Below are 8,659 nucleotides of genomic sequence, written 5' to 3' on the forward strand. Positions count from 1 at the left end.
GGTTTAACTGAACTAGGTCCAGTGGACATACTTGTGATTTACTGCGTTTAGCTTCGCTCACAATGTCGTTGGTCAGACAAGCTGTCATCAGTTGCCACGAACACGTCATTCTAGACTCTTTTGTGATAAATATGCCTCCCTGTGCTTTTGATAGGTGCAAAAATCATTCTCGAGCAAAACCAAATCTGATGGAATTCCTTTCCATTCTTATGTGTTCAAAAATCACTTATTATTACAATTATTTATGTGGATTTTGGTTACATGCACGCCCGTCAGTGGGCCGTTGCATACAGAAATGACGGGCTTTCATAATAATGTAGACTAGCAGTTAAAAACCCGCTCCGCGGGTTTTTGCTGCTAGGCCCTGCGGGCGGCACTTCTTGCACGGCACTGATATTAACTGTTATGGTACCTAACATATAATTTGCTCATAGGAGACTTGCAGTGCTTAAATATGTGTTACAACCGTCAATGTCTATAAGTTGAATCAATATCGTATAGTTTGTCACAACAATTAAAGATAGTTATAACAAAGTTGACTGAAATAATAGATTATTACATATTGATTAATTGTACCCGTGTTTATGGATAAAAGGAGGGTAATTGTGCGATGAGATTAACAGTCGGTTTAATTAAAAGGTGTAAATTTTACTCCAACTGGTGGTAATTCTTTACCTAAAACTGTTACTGTATCTAATAAAGTTTAAAGTTAGAATATATATACACCTTCATCAGGAGATTAAAAATCTATATATAAAGGTAGATTATTACAATATAGCGCCCCTGAGGTGATATCTCACAAAAGCGGCGCTATGCAAATTGTGCAATTAATAAATAAATATAATGTTTACATTTTATTATGTACGTATGCATTGATATACAATGGAAATAGATAAAATAATGTTATCCTATTAAACTTTATTTTATTAAAAAACAAATAACTTTTTTAACATCACTTTATTATATACAAACAATACATGTTTACAATTGGAAAAAAGAAGTGGAAGGAGGGGGGAGGGGTAAGAGTAGGCTGGGTTTATAAGAATTAGGAATTACAATATGAAAGACCAGTTAAGCGGGAAAATATTTAAAAGAGAGTTTATAAAAAAAAATCTTGTTAATTATATCTACTTTTATAAACATGTTCTCTTATTTCTAAAATTTCGAAATTATTTATTTGTGATGCTTTATATCCTGTGTGAAGTATTTTAAGACCTGAACAAAAAAATAGCATAAAACCATAAAAAAATATATTCATAAGACAAATAACATTTAATAACGGTTATTCTAATAAATTGAAAGTTGAAATACTAAATAAAAAAATTAAACATATTCTCTTCAAACGGTATTTTTACCCTATTTCTTAAGATATAAATAAACAATCAGGATTAAAGCATCGCAAATAAATAATTTTTAAATTTTAGAAATTATGAAACATGTCAATATAAAATCAGATATAATTAATAAGCAAAAAAAATTATAAATAATAATGAAAAATGCCATTGCAAAGTTTAAATAACCTTCCAGAAGAAATCTTCTTATGAAACGCTTAATGGTCAAGTAATTTTGCATATTTAAATATTCGCGCCAGTTATTTGGTTAGTTTTTACACCGCCAGAGGTGCGCTCTGTGTTGGCCAGCTATTGCCGGCCATATTGAATGAACGCGTGCTTTTTTCGTCAAACGTCAAACGTAATCACGTAATTGTGGATAATTTTCACTGTAATTTAATTAATCCAATGGATTATAAACTTTCTAAAACATATTTTCTTCGATATTATCCAAAAATTATATGAGGAGAAACGATATTTTTGAAGATATATCGTATTACATGTGGCGATTCTTTTTCAGTATGAAATCGTGTCTTAATTTTTAATGTCTTATTTTTTTTGTATCCAGTCGCCTGCAAACCGAAATGAACCTTACGGTTGCTTAAAATTGAGGGGCAGATTGGTATTTTTTGCCTGCAGACCCCCAATGCAGAATTTATCCGAATCACATAATATGAATTTGACCAATCAGAGAGCCTACATCGTCCAGACGCTGGGACAATAATACTATCAGATGTTTCACCCGTACACACATATTCTTTAAATGGCTATCCCTTTCTAATGCGTTCCGTTCCATGCTAGACAGCCTATTATATGTGTATTTTTATTTCTTTTTATTTAGGAAGCAAACAGTCGTACAGTAAAAAAATATAACAATAAACATTCATATGTTCTAGACCAAAGATATTAGAAGAACGAGATGTGCTATGCGCAGTTCGTACTGAGTGGAATTGTTTTGCCGAGTGTCGCCGGTTTTGTTCACCAATACTACTGCACACCTTCGCTTGCGCTAAGGTATCCGCACTAATACATAGAACAGATTTCTGTGCGTACACGTCCCGATACCGTTCAAAGTACCCTAATTAGGTAGTACTCCGGCTACGGTCCGGCGACCAACATAGCATATCTCATTCTTCTAATATCTTTGTTCTAGACCAATTAAGTTCCATTGAGTTAAATGTTGTATATGTCATCTATTCACGCATTTTGGCTATTATTATCTTATGCGTTTCGTTATTTCGCTTTGCATCTCGAAACTGGAAACTGCAATAGTTGCAATAGTTTTGTTCAATTAGTATGAACATAACGCGCCTCTGTATTTATGACAATGGGTGAAACACAGTTGTTCTGCATAATATATGAACTTTAAGCGTAGAATCATCAGACATTTGAATTACGAAACACGCCCAATTGGCAATTCATGTGTTTTTCTTTACTGACCGGTCGGTGGCCGAGTTGACATCGCGCTTGGGTCTCACCCAGGCGTAGTGTGTTCAATTCCTCGGCTGGCTTAGTCCTCCATCACAACACAAGCAACATTTTCCGCTTACTGTGGTGGTAGTAGGAGATTTTCAAATATTGTCAGGTTATTAACCGTACTCCGGGAATGTTTGTCTTTCTTTAAAAAAAAAATATGTTTTAATCCAACTCTATTGCTCGCAAATGCTGAAAACCCGTTGTTGCATTGATGGATATTTTCAAAATAATCCCACATGTAATGTCCACTCTTCTTTTATCTGTAATTTATCAACTCTTCAATAACATCTATAAATAATAGCGTCTTAATGATTAAATATGTTAATCACTGTTATATTTTGTATGTCTACTGCAAATAATCGAAGTGCATTTATTATTATTATAAAATATATTATCCAGAATGAGATTAGATTAATAATACTACAATAATTAATCATGGCGGTGAAGAAAAATAACAGACCAATGAATGCTTAGACAAAATATTTAAGACGCAAAAAATCAGATACTTGAATCGGGCCATGTCAAGAGTCAGAACAATAGAAGAGTATGTATGAGACGATGTATGAATGTGAATGAGGCAAGGAGTGTGTGCCAAGACCGAGTTGTTTGGCGGTCCGTCCTCTCTGCCTACCCCTGCGGGGAAACGGCGTGATGGTTAGTTAGTTAGTTAGTTAGCAAAACGGTTTATTCGAAAGCATTATTAAAGTACATTACAAAGATATCACGCAGAAAGGATTTAAAACAAACAATTAACATATATATAAATAAAAATGTGAATGTTCGTTTGATCAAAATCTTAAATCTACGACTCCGAAAGTTTTCACCGATTGCTTTGAAATTGTGAAACATGTTTAATAAAAACAGCGCCATCTGTTGGACGTGAAAGCAAATCGTTCTATTGTTTCTCTAACTGCACAGAGAGACTGAGCCACAGGGGTAAAGGCTTTACCCCGTACAGCTAGTATATAATAAATGCTTTAAAAATGAAAAACCCTGAAGCTTACAGCTGGTAAAATCAAGTATAACCGTGATACAAATGTGGAGATCCGAAGCGAATTCAAGGTGAAATTAATAATATTAAGAATACCATACTTAGATATTTTGGACATGTAGAGAGGATAAATTAAGTAAGAAGGTTAAGACCCTGCATTTGTAGAATAGAATTTCTACCGACATACAATATAACATTGAACACTTTGAGTTTTTAAGCCTAGTCGAGCCTCACAATTACCGCTCCATAGCCATCACTTCCATAATCTCAAAGGTATTGGAAAGGGTGGTTAAGAACATGTTACTCACATACTTCGAGAATAACAACATCCTAAGCGATAGCAATATGGATTTCGACAAAACCGATCATGTGGCGATCTGCTCGGATGTGTGACGCATGGAGGCGGTACTTGGAACGATTTGGAGAAACTCAAACAGTCGGGTTGATTATCTCCAAAGCTTTTGATAGGGTCTGAAGCTGGGCTCTTGTCGGGAAGTTACCATCGTATGGTATACTTAACCCTGGATAGTTGGATTGCACACTTTCTCAAAGAAATAACAATTCAAACCGTAGTTGACGGCTCCGCATCTAATCAATGCGAGGGTGCCGCAAGGATCTGTGCTGTCGCCGATGCTGTTTTTGTTGCACAACAAGGATCTCGTTGAGTGTGCACCTGGTGTCAAAGACATGGTCACGTGGTGTGCCTCCAGCTCTTCGAAATTTCATGCTCGAGCAAGTCTATTGAATTAATTGAAAGTGTATCAATAATATGTTGGTTGAATTACGAACACAATAAAAATATTATTAACACAGTCGTTTCTTCAAATTGTTTATGGAAATACTTACATTAAATCTGGTACACTTCCCGGTAAATTAATTGATAATATATTCGTGTAATCACATAAGAAAACATTATAATTTGCATTATCATGTGTGTTAAATCTTTATTCAGATAGATAGATTGACGTTGAATGACTGTTTTTTCAGATTAATGGTAAATAACGATTAAATCTTTTTTCGATAACAATTACATTACACACTTTTTAATTCAACTGTTATTTAAAAAAATGTATATTTATAGGGTGGAGACGATTTACATATAGTTCCCGTGATCACTTAGGCCATAGGCCCATTGTGCTATTTCCCATCTTACCTCATTCCTTTAACAGTCACCCGGTCTTTTTTATAAAGTTCTTCAGGGTTGTTATTGGATAAGTTGCTAAGTCTTCTGGTTCCACAATGTATCTTCCCAGGTCTCATATCTCCTATGCAATCCCCCTTATCCCTGATGGCCCCACGGAGGAAGAGGGCCTCATCTATCGTCTCCACTCCTCTTTGGTTCACTGAAGGCCCTACGACGGGAGAGGGAGTTTTTGAACGGTCCAATTCGTCTTAATTCTATAACCAATTATTAGGGTCGTCGCATCGTATCCAAGAACATCGTGAAAATAAACTCCATCATGGTAAAACCATATTTAATCAGTACAGGTACGGTGGGCTTATGAATCGTTCTCAGAACGTGATGGTTTCTTATAATTTTAAATATTTCCTGAAAAGAGATTATATTATTCCACGTCTTCCCAGATATGCATCCGCTTAAAATATTTACAGAAAACTCTTTTTTTCCTATGAAGGTAAAAATGTTATTTCATACAGTTCTTCATTGTTCAACTTACTGAAAAGTTTTCCTATATTTAACAAATTATCATTTGTGCCAAATGTTTCATAATTCTCAAAATACCTCCTGAAATAAGGTGCCATAAATTTGATACCTTTTCGAACCACGTTCATGCCGAAAAATTCTACTAAAAAGTGCAACTATTTTTACAATCGTCAATCAAAAACGATTTTAATAGGAATATTATTATGTTTTAGCTATCTAATTCAGATGCTACAATTGTCATACAACTGGCGGAAAAATACAAAACATTTAAGTTGTTTACGTGCACGAAAAAATTTGGTAAATTGATACAATTAGCATTAATGAATACTATAACACTAAAACGGAAACGGTCCGTAAGGTAATCCAAATTTGTAACAAATATTACAACGGTGTTCTGTAATTAATGTACAATTAACTTTTAGAAAGATAACATCTGGCGATACCTCTTGTATCCTTTCATGCTGATTTCAGAGACTACTCATGAAGAAATAATGCGTTTTAACGTGCAGGATATATCATTCTACACTACAAAGTTTAACCAGTTATTTGTATTACTGTTTCGTCTTGAAATGAGAATATTACCGAAAAAGATTCTAACTTTTTTTTAAATTTATGGCCATCTGGTGAGTTTTTACAAAAACTCCTTGTAGATTAACTATCAGAGTATTATGACACTGTAAATTAGAAAATGATGATAATGTTGTGATATAATAAATTGAGAGTTTGAAAATTATAAAAAAACTTCGCTTAATTTCCGCTAGATGGCTAAATGGGTCGGTTCTGTTATTGCTTGCAAAACTTCGCTTAATTTCCGCGAGATGGCTAAAAGACCGGTTATGTCAAACTTGTTTCAAACCTATATAATGTGATTCTTTTATTGCTTGCAAATCGTCTAAACGGAATCATTGCTAGAAAACGTCTAAAAAAGATATTTTATTTTAATATCAAGGAAATAATTGAACACATTTATGTTTTAAGTTGCGAAAAATAGCAAAACTAACTGCGAGATAGAACGAAGATCGAACATAGTAATTAAAAATTAGAAAATGGAAATGGTAAAAAATCTCTTGATGGTGACAAAGTTGCAGATTTGTTGAAGATCCGTAAAAATGGAGCTAGATCCTTTATAACCAAAGTTTGTACATGATTATGACGTGGTAATTACAGTACGACATATTTAATGACTCATGAGGAAATCAATAAATTTGTGCTGGGACTGAATTGTGACAATCCGTCATACTTTAATGTAAATAGCATGATTGACGTTATAATATAACCTCTTCAACGTATTAATATTTTGAAGAACAAGAAGTTGAATGGCATTATTGTCATGTCATTATTCTTTACATTACATCGAACATTCATTCAGGCTTATTGATTTTACAGATTATCATGCAACGATGACATTGGAAAACTGATAGTCAAACATGACGGGCGCTTTTTACAAAATTTATTATTTAATATATAGCGTGATACCAAATGACCGATAATTTAATAATAATATGGCATTCGGATATGTTTACGGGAGTAAGAAAAAGATAATATTAATATTATTGAGTCATACTTAAAATAAAATTTATGTCAAGACATTATTTCTGATAATTTCAGCTTATAATCATTTTTTAACCAATTGTAATCCACTGTAATGTATGAAAATATATTTTGCAACCGTTGTTTATAATCTTTATGTACAAAATTGTAAACATTTCAATGTACGAAATGTAAAAGCCTGTGGGCCTATGGAAAGAGTAAATAAATATGTATGTACCTACCTATGTCATATTTCATAAAAACTATCGCGTTGCAGTTGATTCTCTATCTGTGCAAATAGAGAATCAATAGCTCTTGTTGCTTTTCGGTCCTAAATATGGCGTTGTTTAAAAAAAACACTTCTTTACCCTTCACAGGTGGCATGTAAAAGCATGTTTTTACCTGTCACAGGTGACATCTATATAATATAGATATATAAAAACACACGCGTATTCGAATGCAACGTTATGGCAAAATTTCAATGCAATCGATGAATAACTTTCGGAGATTTAAGATTTTTAACAAACGAACATTAAAATTTTTATTTATATAGATAGATAGACCATAATATTGTGAGCATACAACGAAAAGTCAAGTCAAATTCCTTGTTTGTTGGCACTTTGAGATTGACGTTTTTGGGATAAATGGTGACTCATCGTTTTTCTTTTTGTATTTGAAAAGCAACAAAAATAAAAGGCGATCCACCTAGGCGAAGCTTAATGCTAAATCACTATTTTGATTAATCTTTATAACGAATTGGTGTACATTATGAATACCAAAAAATGTGCTTTAGATAAATTGAAAGTTTTCCTATCATTTCCCTTGAGTAGAATACAAATAAAAAATAAATTACTCATTAAAAAATATAAATGTACACTACTAAGAATTTTTTGAAGTGAAACTTCTTTACGCGCGTCATGCAATTTCGAGGACCGGAGTAAAACCGACTCATGACCGAAACGAAAATGCGGGTACCCCCACCACCGATTAAAGTTCATTTGATCTAGTCAAAGTTTTGAAGTAACATATAAATGCTTCTTAGCTCATCCCGACAACTGGCGTTGGTGGTGTAATGGTCAGCATAGTTGCCTTCCAAGCAGTTGATCCGAGTTCGATTCTCGGCCATCGCACATTATTTTTTTGTTTTTAACGCCTTTTTCATTCAATATCTTATTTTTTAGTAGGTCAGAACATTTTTTAAAAGAAAATAATATTGCAAAATAATAAAAACACTTATCTCACTGTGATAAAACATTACTCCGCTAGAGCGCGCTTTGCGTTATTGTGTTGGATTAAAATTATTATCTAATCCGTATATTATGATAATTGTATTACATTTATTTAATTAATTTATTTATTTTGATAATATGTAATAATTTACAGAAAAAAAAATTAAAACTAACTCCCTCTGATAAAATATCCGTTCGCTAGAGCGCACTACGCGATCTTGTGTGGGATTCTATTTCTGTACATTGTACATTATTTTTAAAAATATATTATATTTTGGGTGTGATGTAGGTAACATTATAAAACATAACAAGCTCTCATATTTTCAGAACCTACATAATATAATCAATTTATGCGGCTTTGCTTACAGTTGGTGCTCAGCGTGGTTGGCTTTCAATCAGTTAAGCGAGGTTCGATTCTCGGCTGTGGCATTTTTGAAGT

The sequence above is a fragment of the Hesperophylax consimilis genome, chromosome 8 (assembly GCF_061612785.1).
Source record: "Hesperophylax consimilis isolate HC1 chromosome 8, BYU_Hcon_1.0, whole genome shotgun sequence".
In the NCBI taxonomy this organism is placed as follows: Eukaryota; Metazoa; Arthropoda; class Insecta; order Trichoptera; family Limnephilidae; genus Hesperophylax; species Hesperophylax consimilis.